Below are 18,116 nucleotides of genomic sequence, written 5' to 3' on the forward strand. Positions count from 1 at the left end.
ACTTACTGAATTAAACCGTCTGGAGGCTAACTCACCTTGGGACTTCTTGTTGTACAAGATTAATACATTTTCTGAATTATTTAAGTCAGTTGAATTGAAGTTTTCTGTTACATGCAACCAAAGCACAACAAAGGGCATATAGTTAATTCAGTGCTAATTCAGTTTATGGTTTCAATACATTACTTAACTGGTTCTACTGGAGTCATAGCCCAAATCAATGACACAATAAATTCCACGTGCTAGACAATAGTCAAAAGAGAAAAATGAAATCATATACACGCTAATAACACTTCACTGTCTAGAAAGTCTCTGAACTTCCTCACGCATTTCTGATCCATCCTGCCAGTCACACTGTGCCACAGGCAAGACCACGTTCCCTTGTTCCCCTGCCTCCCCTCTGCTTTCATCTTTTAATGGTGGCTAGTTGCTGGCAATCCAGAGAAACAGCGCTTAGTGATGAAATAGTAGCTTCCCAATCTCACCTAGGAAAGGGACTATGCCCATGTGCTGGGCAAATTGTTACTTTGAAGGTCTGATTGCTGATTCAGAACAACAAGAAGGCAGAGCTAGCCACACGACGATGCTATTTTCTGGGTTGTAGGGCCCTGCACTCATGCCCTGCGGCTCCTGCATTGCTCCAAATCTTCCTGGCTTCTGACCAGCATGCCAGGGATGGACTGTGTCTCACGCAAAGGCATCAGCAAGAACTCAGATCTGATCCTGCTACTCTTGCTGAGGTTACATGAGTAACCAGAAAAAAGGCCTAAGCAAACATTTGTGGAGGCTTCACCAAGTTTCATGTACGTGGTTTAGAAAGATTGGTAAGAGAGTGGAGAGGAGCAAGGGGGAATGGCTTGTAAGTTGTCAGTTGTATAAATGTTACCCTGTGAAACATATTTGTAAAAGTGAGTCCACAAGGTCACTCTCGATTAAATTCAAATGAGACGCTATTATTTTTACAGAAAACATCATAAATTTGGTGAAATGTTACCCAGATGGAATTTAACTTAACATAGGGGAAGGAGCAGTGCCTGATGGACAAAGAGGAAGCAGCATGGTGACCTCAGAGAACACCCAGAGGAGCAGGGCTCAGACCTTCAACATAACCCTGGTCCCTCTGGCTGTGTGACTCAGGGTTTGTGAGTGTATATCTGTAACCGGGATATAACCGTACCTGCTCTGTCCATCTCTCTCAGACCAACTTCTGCAGAGGACAATAACCCCAAACCCAATTTACCAATGAATCAGGGAGCTGGAATTAATAAAGTTGTCATTTGTTGTGATTAGTGACAGGATCAAACCCCGCCCACATAGGGTAGACCCGCCTAAAAGAATCAGCTCCCTACCCTCTCCCACCAGATGTCCCACCGAAGAAGGGTGAATGGGTCAACCCCCTACCCTACCCCACTAGATGTCCCACCTGGGAAAGGTGAATGGGACAACCCCCACCCTTGCAACAGATGTCCAACCTGGGAAAGGGAATGTCTTGATCCCCACCTTCCTGACTTTAAAACCTCCGTTCGCCATTACCAGACATGTGTGGATGTCTTCCTGGTTGGAAATCTCACCCCACCTGCACCCAGATGGAATAAAGCCATTTTAAATGCACAAACCGGGCCTCTGTTTTCCTCTCAACTTGTGCCCTCTGAATAATCTTTCATCTTTGGCTCTATAACCTTTCAATTAGTTTTAAGATCTGAAGGTATAGAAATTAAATGCAATTCAATGAAGACTACTTTCCAGGCATAAGTGCAAAAACACTTCAACAGCGTAGCTTTTCACCAATATCTGGAAGCAGCTTACCTCCAATAAGCATGATAAGAGTCAGAAGGCTTTTAGGCAGGGACAGGGGAAAGGATCCCAGAAAAGGAAGGTCAGGAGAGGGAGGTTAGGCACAGCAAGCAGACCCAGAAAAGTCCCAGCAGGAAGTTTCATTGTTGCCACAGAAGTTTCATTGCAGCCACTTGTCAATAGCTGTCAACGGGATTGGGCAAAAGTTGTCCACCAGAAAATGGGGAGCCAATGAGCATGAGCCATTTTAATTTGAAAAAGCCAACCAGAGTGCACCTCAAATAACCAGGAGAAAACTTAAGGCTTAAAAACCCCTAGACAAAAAGCCAAAAGTGGCGACCTGCTTAGGACCCCCCACCCCACTGTGCCAGATACTTTCCTCTATCCTTCCTTCTCCATAAATTCTCTCGCTTTTGCTTACTTGCTGTCCATGAATTCCATCTTTGATTGTCTAGAACACACACCTGGTGGGAAAATTCTGGCATTAAGAATATTTGTAGGAGGGAATAGATAGCATTTACTTTATAGTTATATCCTTAGCAATCAACTTCCTCAGTTAAGCCTTTGAGAGTTGCAGAACCAAATTTGGAGGCATTACTTTCTGGGGAGGGTTTGATATGTAAACAACTTATGTTGTTGATTAAAGTCATTTTAGTCCCAGGGAATAGGTGATAAAGTTACTAGTTATAAAAATGAAGGAGCATTCCTAGAGAGGGTCTATGTTTGAGTCCAGGATTTTCTGCAGAAAGCACCTTGAAGCCTGCTCTATCTTTGGAAGCAATACTCTGTTCAGAAATCCAGAACTGCAGCTTAAAAAGGAAATTGGCATCAAGTTTTGACAAAATACCCAGCAAACTGATGGTGCTGTGGTTTGAATGGAATAGCAGTGCTTCTTTAAAAAGTTGGTGGGGTAGACTACTCTGAACATATCAGAGGTCAGGGTTGGACATGGTGGCTCTCACCTGTAATCCACTCTGGGAGGCTGAGGCGGGTGGATTGCTTGAGCTCAGGAGTTTAAGACCAGCCTGAGCAAGAGCGAGACCTCATCTCTACTAAAAATAGAAAAATTAGCTGGGCCTCATGGCAGGCACCTGTAGTCCTAGCTACTTAGGAGGCTGAAGCAAGAGGATCACCTGAGACCAAGAGTTTGAGGTTGCTGTGAGCTGTGATGATGTAAGACTCTGTCTCAAAAAAAAAAAAATAGCAGAAGTCAAAGGTGACCTGTATTCATGTTTTGTTATCAGTATAGGTTGATACAATTTAAATAAGTATTTAATAAGTATTTCCTTTCTTAAAATGTATATACATTTTCCTGGCATCCTCTGCATTTGTATGAAGGGTATCATATTAAACCTATCAACAGGGGATTGTATTAAAAGAGTTAAAATGAAGACAGATCTACCAGAGTAAGAATTTCACTTTATAATTCTGCTGGCCAGAGATCTTTACCTCAAATCATGATAGTTATGGACAAAGGTCCTACAAAGTACTAGCTGAAGTAAGTTCCAGGTTGTTCAGATTTAGAAGTAGCTAATCTGGGAGGAGAGAGCATAGAAAATCAGCCTCATACATCAATAGCAATCTGTGCAGTCACATTTCAAGTCAGAGTCATGCTGAGAGCAGCTTGTTCCCAAATCTGCTGTCATTAATAATCCCAAGAGCCAAGTCTGTGGCTTCCCACTGGGTTTTATTGTACTTCGATTAAAAAAAAATAATATGACATTTATACCAGTAAATTCAATCAATCTTCGAGTGGTTTCTTTTGCTTTCTACCTTCCTATTTCCTGGTTAACTCAGCCAGGAGTTTTCTTTTGTTGTGGCTTCTAAAGATCCTTGTCAAGAAGGGAAGAGTCACACGTTTCTCAACATTAAACAAACAAGATTGGCCTAAGACCGTTGCTAATTTGATAATGAGACAGAGAAGAAAGGGTTTTCTTGGCAATGGGTGCAGAACACTAAAATTTTTTCTGTTAGGAAAATATTACACATAAATTTAGGCAGTTCTTTGCTTTACCTTGGGTTCAGTTTTAACTCTATTGAGATTGAGAGACATTCTAAGGGTGAAATGAACTTTTAGACACAAGTGAAAATTATATATGGTCATATACAAAAAGGAGCTATTTAGTACTCACACTACTGGTCTATAAATCAGAAAGATGGCTAAAATTTCTCCTGGATTTGTATCACAGCATGCCATTCAGTGATAGTAAATTATGTTTGTGGTTGAATTTTGCCAGATGTTTTGTCAGATAGTTGCAAACAGTTATCCACTGAGATATAGTTTCTGGGAGAATAATACTCTAATCTCTGATGGAGTATTGCTAGAATTTAGAGGGAAATGGAATCAATTAGAATTATGTACCATACCAAAGACATTGAAAACACAGCCCTTCCTGCTCTTTGAGGACTTGTAGGAGAATTGTCCACTGCACAGGAAAAGCCAATGTACAGAAACAGCAGGGACATGGTAGAGAAATTTTGTAATTCCTTAGACAGGAGAAGCACTAGAATGGCTTAGGTGGTGGGTGGGGCCCTGGAACATCCAGGTGAGTCCCTATTCTCTGCCACAGCACAGGCAGGTGGGGGAGTGCAGTTGGGTGAGGTTGGATTTGGTGAGCTCACCAATTAGCTGTTTTAGTAGAAGTCCTAGATCCATTCCCAGCTTCTGGGGAAATCCTCCAGGAAGGGGCGTTAGCCATCTCCAATCAAAAAGTCTTCCTGTGGAGGTAGGCGCACCTGAGAGTCACAGTTTGCTGTAAAGAGTGGGTTTCACTCTTCTTCCCCTGCTCCTGGTCCACACTCTCCGTCCAGCATCTGCTGGCAAGTTGGAACCCAAACTATCCAAGATCCTCCATATCTGAGCCATGCACTGGGGGCTTCCCCACCCAGGATCCCACCCTGAACTGACAGCATGGCCCTCCTGTGGGGGAGGGGTGCTCCCTGAGTGCACTGAGCTGGAGCCCCAACTGCACTCTTCTCTCAGCTCTGCCTACAAGATCTCCCTCACCTCTGGAGGGAGCTCACAAATCTCCCCTCTGTGCCCTCAAGCAACACAGTCAGGTCCTGGAGGTATGGGATCCAGCCTGGAAGAAGTACACTGGACCACAGTTGCCTGTGGAGTGCTCAGGCAGATTTCACATCCCTCCACTTCTTTCCGAGTATGTTCTGTTTTGCTGGAGCCACCAGGCACACAGCACCGGGCAGGGTCAGTAAGCAGGGAGCTCACAGTCTGAGTCCCACTGGACCCCTGTGGCTCCCACAGTCTGGGCCAGAGCTGGGAAATGTTTGTGTGATGAAAACTGAGGGGCTGAAGACCCCTGGGGAGGACAAAGGTGCATCGTAGATGGAGAAGTAATATAGCACCTACCACCTAGGCTTGGCTCAGGTATGTGGTGACAGAAAGTGACTCAGAAGAGGGTGACAACCTGGAGTTTTGTCCTTCACCAGTGGCAGCAGCTTTGGGGCTCAGAGGGGCAGAAAGTCTCCTGAAGCTAGGGAGCCTGCTATCTGTCAGAGGTTTGAGAGGGGAGAAGAAACCACCCCACCTATCATGTTTGCTGGACTCCAAGCCTCTCACGGGTTGATCTCTACTGATATCCTGATTCTTCTTGTTCTCTGAAATCAGAAGATTCCTGTGGAATCTTTTGTAGGTTCCGCACCTTTTCCTCAGAATTGCATGATGTATGTTGGTTGGTCTGTCTGTCCTTTCTCTTTCCTCTAAAACATCGCCCTCTTACTGGGATATTCTGGCAGCCGGTGTCTCTGGTTGGCCATCTTCTGAAACCCCCTAATTTCTTGAGTTGTATCCTTAGGTTGTTTATTTGAAGTTTCTCTTCATTTTTTAATGTAGGCATTTGTTGCTAAAAAATTTCCTCTTGAAACTGCTTTGGCTGCCTACCACAAGTTTTGTAATGTGATGTTTTAATATTTTGTGTTTGCTATTTATGTTGTGTTTTGGTACTTTTGTTTGTCTCAAGACATTTTTTGATTTTGAAATTGTGTATTCTTGTCTTTTTTCATGTTTCTTGTTGCATCACATTGATGTCTGTGCATTCTAGAAAAGTCACATCTTCCAGACTGCATTTGTGGCTTCAGGTCCAAGCAGTGCAGGTGCCACCATGTATGGTGGCTTGTGGCTCCATGTCCAGAGGGGTGCAGAATCTCTGTAGTTCAGGCAGCTAGATTCCACAACATTGGCAACTGCATTCTCCTTGGTGGTGAGATGTGAGTGAGGTCTAAGGTGTCTTTGATGGCTGTGGTGTCTTCAGTGGTGCCTCTGGGTCTATTGTCAAGGCAGGCAGTAGTAGGAGCTAGAGCTTGGGTGTGAACTTACATGGCTGTGGCATTAGGGGCATTTGGGCTGGTACATGGTGGCAAGGGTCAGCTCAGGAGCAGGGCTGGGCTTGAAGGCAGTTAGTCATGTCCTATGCTTGGTGGGGGCCAGTGTGTGCATGGCCATAAGAAATGGGACTGGTAGTGTGAACATGCACAGGTATGGGGCCGTCTGCAGGTTAGCAACAAGGGTTAGGCTGGCTGTATATATGCATATGGCTAAAGCGGCCACCTATGGGTGCAAGCATGGTAGGGGTAGGTGCTGTAGTTTGAGTTGACAGCACCTACCCACTGAGCCACAGGCACCGCCCTCCCAGAGCTTTGTTTTCTGCCAGGATGCTCATAAAAATTCTGCCTCCTTTGTAGAAGCATATGGGAAAGACACCTAAGTTTCTTATTTTTTTTTATCCTTTCTAGGGATAGGTTGGAAAATGAAATTCTGTAATAAAAGCAGCTTAGCTAATACTAAATGCAGCAAAATACCCTGAACAGTTGTCCCTCAGATTTGAAAGGCTGTTTTCAGATTTCAAAAAGCTGTTTTCACAACAGCTTTACTGGATGGCTATGATAATGAAAATGACCCAATTAGGCTCGGCACCCATAGCACAGTGGTTATGGCACCAGTCACATACACCGACGGTGGTGGGTTCAAACCCAGCCCAGGTCAGCTAAACAACAGCAGCAAAAAAAATAGCCTAGTGTTATGGCAGGTGCCTGTAGTCCCAGCTACTTGGGAGGCTAAAGCAACAGAATCGTTTAAGCCCAAGAGTTTGAGGTTGCTGTGCACTATGAAAACACATTACTCTGCTGAGGGTGACATAGTGAGACTCTGTCTCCAAAAAAAAAGTCCCAAACTAGAGGGGAGAAAATTTACTGTTAAGGTAGTGGAATAAAAACTTGTTGAACATGGCTCAGGGCCTGTGGCAGAAGCGGCTAAGGCACTAGCCACATACCCCTGAGCTGGCAGGTTCGAATCCAGCCCAGGCCCACCAAACAACAATGACAGCTGCAATCAAAAAATAGCTGGGTGTTGTGGCAGGCACCTGTACTTGGAAGGTGGAGGCCAGGAGTTGGAGGTTGCTGTGAGCTGTGATGCCACAGTACTCTACCCAGGGTGACAGCTTGAGGTTCTGTCAAGTTCTCAAAAAAAACTAGTTGAACAGTTGAACAGTTTCTACTATGGTATTCTCCAACCTTTTTTATTTCCTGGCACATTTGAACCTATAGTTAAGTTTCCAAGGCACACTTAAATTACATTGATCAGAAAATAAGAGTGGGGAAAAATAATATACGTACTGGGCTTTGAACTTCTTTTTTTTTTTTTTTTTTTTTTTTTTTGAGACAGAGCCTCAAGCTGTCCCCCTGGGTAGAGTGCCGTGGCATTACAGCTCACAGCAACCTCCAACTCCTGGGCTCAAGCGAGTCTCCTGCCTCCGCCTCCCAAGTAGCTGGGACCACAGGCGCCCGCCACAACGCCCGGCTATTTTTTGGTTGCAGCCGTCATTGTTGTTTGGCAGGTCCGGGCTGGGGATTCGAACCTGCCACCTTAGGTGTACGTGGCTGGCGCCTTAGCCGGTTGAGCTATAGGCGCCGAGCCTGAACTTCTTTAGAAAATAATTTAATACTGATCTTTAAAAATTTTCAAGGCACACCTAAGATCCTCTCATGGAACGCTGGTTGAAAATCACTGCTGTATATTTACGAATATTGGGAGAAAACCAAGGAGCATCTGAAAATTATTTCTCAATGATCATCTCTTCACTTCCTAAAGAAAAATATGCTTATGAGATTATTTTTGGTAGAGAATTGCAAGAGCCCAGGACTGTAAGGTTGCTGTTAGCTGTGATGATGACAAAGCACTCTAGCCTGGGGCAACAGAGTAGTGAGACTATCTCTCAAAAAAGAAAAAAAAAAGAAATTGATATATAGATTATACTTGTCCCTAAGGCTAATCATTTTTATTACAAGAACTTAATTATTCTCACCACACATGAAAAGAATAACTATGTGGGGTAATTAGCTTGATTGTATAATCATTTCACAATATATACATTTATCAAGACATCATGTTGTATACCTCAAATATATGCAATTTTGTCAGTTATTCCTATATTTCAGCAAAGCTGAAAGTAAGGCAAAAAAGAAATAACTGTCAGCATACTAAAAATTGTGATTCATTCTCTTTGCTACATAAGGGTCAGTCCACATTTCATGGGAAATTTTGATAGATCTTGAGAGAATTCAGAGAAGAAAAAGGAAAAGAAAGAGTTACCATAGCACCTCTGCTGATAAAATTAAGTTTTGGCAAATCCATCATAGGAAGAAGGAACCATCTGAACTGGAAGGCTCTGGGTTAAAAAAAAATAGCTTTTCTTCAAGAAGTGAGTGCTGTCTGATTCCTGGGTTTGGATCTAGTGCAAGAGTCTTGGTAACCTGTGTCAGATCCCAAGTCCTTTGGGACTGGGGCCTTGTCTTGTAGACTCCACCCCCAAGAATGGTTTCTTTTCCCTGAACTTCCGTGATGCTGCTAGAGCCCTTCTCCTTGCCGCCAGACTTTTCTAATGACCACACTGGCACTGGTGGGTTGTTACAGATTGGCCCTGATGCTATTATCCATCTGCTAGTTGGCTGTTGGGTCACATTGTACCTATTGACAGGCCACTCCAACGCAGACAACATGCTTATTACATCTCTGTCCTCCCTCCCCTTCCTCTATGTGTGTGTGCACATATGCGCATGTGAGTGCAATAGTCTATGGACATGCACAAATCCTTTTTCAGAATCTAGTAAACTAATAATATATAAATAACTTCATGGAGCATATGTTGCCTCTGTTGACTGTATTTTCTCCCATTGCCTAAAAACATTTACGGAGCTCCTCTGATGAGTAAGGCTTTGTAATAGGTGCTAAGGATGATTCCTCACCACTCAACACCAGTGCATTCAAGGATCTTACACTGTAGGCATGAGATGAGGCACTTAGTAAATACTTGTGCTATAAGGCACAAAGTGGCAACAGCTAGGAAGTTATAGACCAAGGGCTTACAGAGTTCAGAGGTGGGGAGGGAGAAGGGAATTTAGTATTTATGGAGCATCTACACTCAGCCAGGTATTCTTATCTAGTCTAACTGCCAATCCTGGGTATGGGCTATGATTTCCATATTTACATGTATGGAAATAAAGCTGAAACCTGAGATTACACAAAGGGTAAGAAGTGGTTCTGAGCCTCAGCTCAGGTATGATTTCAAAGCTTGTGCCCATTCTACAATGTTATTCTAAGATACTTAAGGAGATTAGAGTAGGCTTCATGGAAGGGTTGATGTTCAATATACACATAAATAGGGAAGCAGGAGTGTTAAGAGCAAAGGATCAAAGGTGGGAAAATGCAAGAGTGAAAGGCAAGTGATGATGCCATTTGCATTACTGGAAATGGTTGGGGATGAGGCTAGAAATACTGCTTGCAATCCAATAAGGCAGAGGGCAATCACTCCAGTACCAGGCAAAAAGTGCACATCTTCACAGAAATTAAGACGTTATAAAGGCTCTTGGATAAAAAGGGGATATACCTAAGCTAATTCAAGATGCCCTTGGCAGAACTCTAAGGAGAAGAGAGTATGTTTTTGTCCTAGTAAATATTCTTGAAGATTTTGAATGTATCTTTGGGAAAAGTTTAAGGGTTATGACTAATGGCACCTCAACCTAATATTTACATGGCTTTGGGCATATTATGTTATCTCTTGAAGCCTCAACTTCTTCATTTGCAAAAGGAGGAAAACATTACACATCGAATAGGGTTGCTATGACGATTGAATGGAAACATGTGCAAAGCAGTCCAATGATCAATCATGGCATTCATTCTGGAAGTCATGACGCAGAAGAGAGGACAGGATGTGTGGTCCGGCTATATATGTTTGAGCTCCACACTGCAGTCAGTCTCTGTAAACCCAAATGTTTTCTTTATTGTAAATTGTGGGTGACGATTCATGTTATCTATGAAATAGGGCTAATACCAAAATCAAATGAGATGATGCATTGAAACAGGAATGCTTTGCCAAAATACTAGTGTTACTCTTAAACGAGTCAAAAAGAAAGCATCGTCTGGGTTGGGACTTGTGGGAAATGCTGCAGGACATGACCAGTGTCATCCGTCAATCATTCTTCTTCCTGACAACTCTGTGTGACGGACAGGACGGGCATAATTAATTTTCTTTTAAGAAAGGACAAATAAATGCCCCAAATGGTGGGACCACAGCCACGGTACATCTTACAAGGGTACATGTGAAATTTACTAGGTGTAGAATATAAATGTCTCAACACGATAACTAAGAAAATGCCGTGAAGGCTATGTTAACCAGTTTGAGGAAAACATTTCAAATTGTAAATAAAACCAGCACATTGTGCCCCATGATTGTATTAATGTACACAGCTATGATTTGATTTAAAAAAATAAATAAACGCTGAAACTCATTCTCTCTGAAAGAGGCTTAGGCAGATCTCCAGTGTCAGTCTTTTGAACCAGGCCCTGGTTTTTCTTCTGCCACACGTTACTGATCAAATACAGGCACCTGGTGGCAACTACAAGTGTGCTTCCAGTTAATTCCAGCACTGAGTCAGAAATGAAACTCATCATAGTGTCCCGTGGATTTCTGCATTTCCTTACACAAATTCCACTCTCCCCAACACCTAATCATGGACTGATATGACAAAAATGTTGTAGGGTTTATTATAATGAGGTATTCTATCGCCATCTCTCATGAACAAACGTATTAATTTGCAAAAACAATGTGTTCACCTAATAAAAATTAAGACAATAGTGAAAATGTTCTACCAGGAAAAAATTTCCTTCCCACTCTAAACCTCACTTCTGCTAGCAAGGACTGCTTTTCAGTGGCAAGAACTGCTAATTGTGGCATGTGTAAACTTCCAGAAATTTCTTGTGCATATTTAATCGTATATAGGTATGCATTTCTGTTTTTTATTATGTAAAGGATATAGCATCCAACTGTATAACAAAATAAACAATATAGCTCCTTTTTTCCTTCTTTTAAAATAATGATTAGCATTTTCTTCATCTTAGGAATCTCTGTGAATGCCAAATATTTGCCAATAACATAGACATTTTGCCAAATATATAATAATACATTATTATTATAACTGTGTCACCAAACATGTGTAGCACATAATATTTGCAATTTTATGCACACTTGCACATTTTTTATCTTCATGACAGCCTTTAAGTAGGGAGCATCCCCATTTTGCAAATGAAAACCCTGCACCTTGGGAGATATAATCTTTCTCCATTTGGAGATATAGGGTGACAACTGCGGAAAAAATGACCTTATTTATCACAGCCAAAGTTTGTCACGGGACTTCGGATTTTGTGGGAGTTGGAAGGAGGCTTACTGACAGATTCGGTGTCTAGTTAACAGGAAAGAAAAATTCCTGGGCAGAAAGCTTAAAAAGTGGGGAGATAGGGAAAGTAAGATATAATATTTGAAAGCAACAAATGCATTCTCTGCTAAAATCTCTGAAATGAACAAGAAAGATGTTCAACTTTCAGATATCACTGTCCTGTTTTCCATAGGGAACTCGTGTGTGTGCGCGCGCGCGCGAGAGAGAGAGAGAGAGAGAGAGAGAGAGAGAGAGAGAAAATACGTTGCCATAGTGAGGGCAATAAAGGACCACCTTGTCTCTAGCTATGAAGGAAATAAAATACTACTTGTCAGCTGATGACATGCACATAAAGACTGTCTTACTAGTAATTATATTAATGCAAGTCTAGGGCCTGTTGGTGAAGGGGAGCTGTTGGGGGTAGGTATATATTTGTTCAGTAGCTTTTGTAGTGCTTCCTAAATGTCTCTTTCAGAGTTCTCCCTCAGAATGGGTGCTAACCCAGACCAGTTCAGCTTCTGCAACTCTTCTCATCCACAGCTGGCCCATCTGACCTCCCGGAGTAGATTTAACCATGCCACAGGCTCTGAACCAATCCTGATCTGAGGCCAAAAGAACTTAAGCTTCTTAGTCAATACCGATTCTGAAAATCGCTCACTTAAGCTTCTTAGTCAATAGCGATTCTGAAATCACTAACTTAGTCAATAGCTAACTTAAGCTTCTTAGTCAATAGTGATTCTGAAATCACTAACTTGTTCCCAAGAACGGCCTCTATCTGGCATGCTATCCTGTTAAATCTGCCCAAGACTCAGCCTTGCTCTTTTCTGGACCTCTAAGAGAGATGTGCTTTTCCCAAACACATCTATTGCCCCTGCCTCCTGCCACCAGAACTCATTTTATTCCTTCAAAAAACATAGGCGTACCTACTATGAATAGGGCTTTATTATAAATGCTGAACTGCAGTAGAGAAAAGGAAAAAGAATTACTTCTCTTATGGGATCTTACCCAATGATAACCCAAAAGAATTAGTTGAATGGTAAGAATTTAAAGACATGAGGTGGGAACAGGGGGTGCCAACTCCCTATGTTAGGGAGAGGGCTTGCAATAAGCCATTTTCTTGAAGATTTTGATGGTTAATTACATGTGTCAACCTGACAGGGCCACAGGATGCCCAGATGTTTGGCTAGACATTATTCTGGTCTTGTCTGTGAGGATGTTTCTAGACAAGATTACCATTTCAACCAGTGGACTAAGAAAGGTGAATTGTTGGGTAGCATTCCATCTGTTGAAGGTCTGAATAGAACAAAAGGCAGAGTGAATGAGAGAGAATTCTCTCTCTCTCTCTGCCTGACTGCCCTTGGGTCATCTTCTGCCTTTGGAATTGAACTTGAACTGGAACTTACACCATCAGCCCTCTTAGGGGTACAATTTGCTGATTATAGATCTTGGGGCTTGTCATCCATTATAATTGTATAAGCCAATTTCTTATTTTACAGAAATGTAAAATATTACCTATTTCTATGGTATCAGGAGTGGCTCTAGATGAACAGAATTTTTTTTTTTTTGAGACAGAGTCTCACTATGTCACCCTCAGTAGAGTGCCATGGTGTCACAGCTTGCAGAAACCTCAAAGTCTTAGGCTTAAGCGATTTTCTTGCCTCAGCCTCCCAAGTAGCTGGGACTACAGATGCCCACCACAATGCCCGGCTATTTTTTGTTGCCATTGTCATTGTTTAGCTGGCTCAGACTGGGTTCAAACCCACCACCCTCAGTGTATGTGGCTGGTGCCATAACCACTGTGCTATGGGTGCCAAGCCAGAAGAACAGAATTTTAAGGCTGAGTTTTCTGAATTGGTTCTGGGGTTGCTGGAATTGCCTCTCTAATCTGATCAAAAACTCTCAGAGTCTCAGAGAGTTTTTCACTCTAAACTCTCAGTTTGGAGTGGTCAAAAGTCAAAGAGGGGCTCAGAGATTTGCATTACCAGCTCATTGGATGCATAAGTGACCTGAAAGCTTATCTCTTATGTCCTAAAGGAGACCCTTAACACTTGTAGCCATAGGGCTGAGATTGCTGAAAATTAAACAGAATATCATCTTGTGACTGGCTGAATTATGAGACAAGTTGAACTCCCCACCTTGCAGGGCATCTACTGTGAAAGTGAGGACAATGAGAACATTGATTAGAATCCTAGAAGCTGGAATGGGGAACTGTGGGAAGATTCAGATGAAGGTGGGGACATTGAGCTCACAAAAATTGATTCAAGATGGATAAAAGATTAAGGCATGAAACAATAAAAATCCTTGAAGAAAGTATGGGGAAAACACTTGAAGTTATCAGCCTAAGGAAAGTTTTTTATGAAGAAGACTTTAGCGGCAATTGCAACAACAAAAATAATCAAATGGGACTTAATTAAACTGAATAACTTCTGTACAGCTAAGGAGACAACAACTAAAGCAAATAGACAACCTTCAGAATGGGAAAAGATATTTGCACATTAAGAATCAGACAAAAGCTTGATAAGTAGGACCTACAGAGAACTCAAATTAATGAACAACAAAAAAGCCAATAATCCCTTATATCACTGGGCAAGAGACATGAATGGAACCTTCTCTAAAGAAAAAAGATGAATGGCTAACAACCATATGAAAAAAATGCTCATTGTCCCTAATCATCAGAGACATGCAATTCAAAACTACCCTGAGATATCACCTAATCCTAGTGAGAATGCCCCACATTACAAAATCTCAAAGCTACAAATGCTGGTGTGGATGTGGAGATAAGGGAACACTTATGCTGCTGGTGGGTGGGACTGCAAACTAATACAAACTTTTTGGAAGGAAGTATGGAGAACCCTCCAAGAACTCAAGCTAGACCTCCCATTTGATCCTGCAATCCCATTCCTAGACATCGACCCAGAAGGAAAAAAAAATCATTTTATCATAAGGACACTGGCACTAGACTGTTTATCACAGCTTGATTTACAATTGCCAAATTGTGGAAACAACCTAAATGTTCACCAATCCAGGAATGAATTAACAAGTGGTATATGTATACCATGGAATACTATTCAGCCATTAAAAGAGATAGAGACTTTACATGTTTTGTATTAACCTGGATGGAGGTGGAACACATTCTTCTTAGTAAAGCATCACGAGAATGGAGAAGCAAGAATCCAATGTACTCAGTTCTAATATGAAGGCAATAGATGATCTAGGGGGGTGGGGGGCTACAGGAATGAGGGAGCAAGGAAAGGGGAGGAGGGAGGGAGATGGGGGGGTCACGGTGTATGGCACACCTTTTGGGGACAGGAGAGAATTTACCTACCAAATGCAATCAGTGTAACCTAACTCTTTGTCCCTTCAATGAACCCCAAATGATAAAAAAAAAGAAAGTTTTGTGTTTTTTTTGAGACAGTGTCTCAAGCTGTCTCCTTCAGTAGAGCACTGTGGCATCATAGCTCACAGCAACCTCAAACTCTTGGGCTTAAGCAATTCTCTTGCCTCAGCCTCCTGAGTAGCTGGGACTACTACAGGCACCCACTAGAAGGCCAGGCTATTTTTTGGTTGCAGTTGTCATTGTTGTTTAGCAGCCCTGGGCTGGGCTCGAATCCGCCAGCTTCGGTGTATGTGGCCAGCACCCTAGTCACTGAGCTACGGGCGCCAAGCCAAAAAAATAAAAAAAAAAGAGAGAAAGTTTTGTTGAAGCTTTCCTTTGCATTTTTCAGTTAGTTATCGCATTCTTCATCACTAAAATTTCTATTTTTTAATCATTTCTTCGTCGAACTTCTCATTTGATTTGTGTATGGTTTCCCAAATTTCATTTAATGTTTTATCCATACATTCTTATAGTTCACTGAACTCTCTTAATAGTATAAAAGAGGCATATTTAATAGGTATAAATTTTGTGAGGGGCCATTGTCGGAGCTTTCAGATGTGTCTTGATTCCCTGAGTCTTTTTCATTCTTTTGTTCTTCCATTTTACTTCTTCTAGATATTATTCATATGTAAATGAGACTTTTGGAGCTAGTCTTGCTGTTATATGAGGATTCTGTAGAATATAAGACATATTTTGATTGACCTTATCTGCAAAACTGCTTATAATTATAATAAAATATTGCACAAGATGCCTTCACAAAATCCCTTGAATTCAATGGTATGTAGGTATTTGCAAGGTTCAATAGGAATCTATTTCTTTTGCTACAAAAGGATAGATAGTCGTGCACCTCATAACAATGTTGCTCAAAGGTAGGCCACATATATGACAGTAGTTTAATAAGATTATAGTTCTGTATTTTTATTGTACCTTTTCTAATTTAGATACACAAATACCACTGTAATATAATTACCTGTAGTACTTGGTACAGTAACACGCTACACAGCTTGGCATCCTGGTGGCAATGGGCTACTCCATGTAGCTTTGGTTTGTATAATAGTAGGCTCTACCACCTAGGTTTGCATAAGCACGCTCTATACTGTTCACCCAGTGACAAAATTGCCTTATGGTGCATTTCTCAGAATGTATCCTTGTCATTAACTGACATATGACTGTCATTGGCTAAACCGAGACCAGGCCAGAAATGTCACATTTAAAGGTTTTTCTAGTTGGCTCTGAAACAAGGCCAGCAGTTTGCTGAAGGTGTTGGTTTCAAGCAGGAGCCTAAAGAATTATCCCTCTATGATCTGTTGGCCATTTCAGAACTTCCGAAATGTAACGGTCAATTCATTAGAAAGAAGCAGTGTGAGTCAGGCTCAAATGGCTAAGGCGCCAGCCACATACACCTAAGGTGGCAAGTTCGAATCCCCAGCCCAGGCCTGCCAAACAACAATGACGGCTGCAACCAAAAAATGGCCGGGCATTGTGATGAGTGCCTGTGGTCCCAGCTACTTGGGAGGCTAAGGCAGGAGACTCACTTGAGCCCAGAAGTTGGAGGTTGCTGTGAGCTGTGATGCCACGGCACTCTACCCACGGGGACAACTTGAGGCTCTGTCTCAAAAAAAAAAAAAAAAAGCAAAGAAAAGAAAATGTGCCCTGGATTCAGTTCTCAGTGCCCTGATAGGTTAGATAAAAATTAAGTCACACAGATTACATAGACTTCATTTTTTAAAATAAAGCAGTTTTTGGACTATTATTTTTTAAACTAAATAGGAAGATGAACCTAGAATGAATGCCTGTTTGTTAAGGCTATTGAGTAACATGTTAGGTAACGTTCTTGGCTCCAATTTGTGGAAGAGAGGAAAGCATTTATGTGGGATTCATTATCATGAGGAAGCTAAAGGCGGGGGAAGAAGAAAATGCAGCGGAAGGGGAGGCTATGGGCAGGAAACAACCAAACCAAACCATGTTTTCCATGGAACCGTGGGCAAGAAAAAGGGATGAAAGTAAGAGGAAAATGTTAACCTTTAGCTCTTTAAAACATTTCTACAGGGATTAGAAAAAAATGGGGTCCAGTGTGTTGATTCCTGGTATCTTGACAACATAGGGAAAGGTTAGTGCTTAGATATGGGTGGCTAACAGACCTGCTAACTGCCTCTGCCAATACCAGATGTCTAAACAAGCCTTTGGCAAAGACAAGCGAAACATCACTTCACGGTTGAGTTCTCTGAAGAGTGTCTTGCCTGAAAGACTGACATTCCATGCTATCGATTTGTTTTTGTGGATAAAAGTTTTTGGTTTTGTTTCTGATCCATCCCTAAGCTTTATTTAAAATACAATTGATAAGTAAAAATTCTGTGTATTTATAGTATACATGTTTTGTTACGTATATACATTGAAATTGTTAAGGCAAGCAAATTGCTATGTCCATCACCTCATACTTACCATTTGGGGGATAAGAATATTTAATATCTATTCTCTTCACAATTTTTAAGTACATAATATTTATTAACTAGACACCATAATTGTACAAAAATTTCCATGAATTATTCATCTAGTCTAATGGAAACTTTATATCCTTTGACCCCATTCCCTACCACCAAGCCCCTGGAGACCACCATTCATGAGAGCTCCCTGTTCCCATGAACTTGACACTTTTTAGATTCTACATGTAAGTGAGATCATGTATTTGTCATTCTGTGCTGCTTATTTCACTTAAAATAATGTCCTCTGGGTTTACTCATGTTGTTGCAAATGACAGAATTTCTTCCTTTTTTGAGGCTGAATAGCATTTCATTGTGTATAGGATAGCATTCCCTTATAATATTGTAGGATAATCCGTACTTAAATCTGTGTGTGTGCATGCAAAAGAATATTCTCTTTATCCATTTTTCCATTAATGAACCCTTTGATTCCATCTCTCGGCTATTGTGAATAATGCTGCAATGAAAACAGAAGTGAAAATATCTCATTGACATACTGATTTCAGTAGTGGGATGGCTGCACATTATGGTCCTTCTTTTTCTCTTTCTTTTTTCCTTCTTTCCTTCCTTCCTTCCTTCCTTCCTCCCTTCCTTCCTTCTTCCCTCTTCCCTCCCTCCTTCCTTCTCTCTCACTCTTTCTCCTTCCATTTTTTTTTTTTGCTGTTTTGGCTGGGGCTGGGTTTGAACCCTCCCACCTCCAGCATATGGCCTTACTCCTTTGAGCCACAGGCACCACCCTCCTTCCT

The 18,116-nt window shown here is 41.7% G+C and overlaps 1 non-coding gene across 1 annotated transcript; it reads left to right on the top strand.

Annotated features, from left to right (window-relative positions):
• The first annotated feature begins 16,116 nt into the window (after positions 1-16,116).
• Positions 16,117-16,253, top strand: LOC111726671. Its single transcript, XR_002774388.1, has one exon. It is a non-coding gene; the product is annotated as a small nucleolar RNA SNORA2/SNORA34 family (small nucleolar RNA).
• Positions 16,254-18,116: the final 1,863 nt, after the last annotated feature.

The sequence above is a fragment of the Otolemur garnettii genome, unplaced genomic scaffold (assembly GCF_000181295.1).
Source record: "Otolemur garnettii isolate 467f Iridium unplaced genomic scaffold, OtoGar3 scaffold00074, whole genome shotgun sequence".
NCBI lineage: Eukaryota > Metazoa > Chordata > Mammalia > Primates > Galagidae > Otolemur > Otolemur garnettii.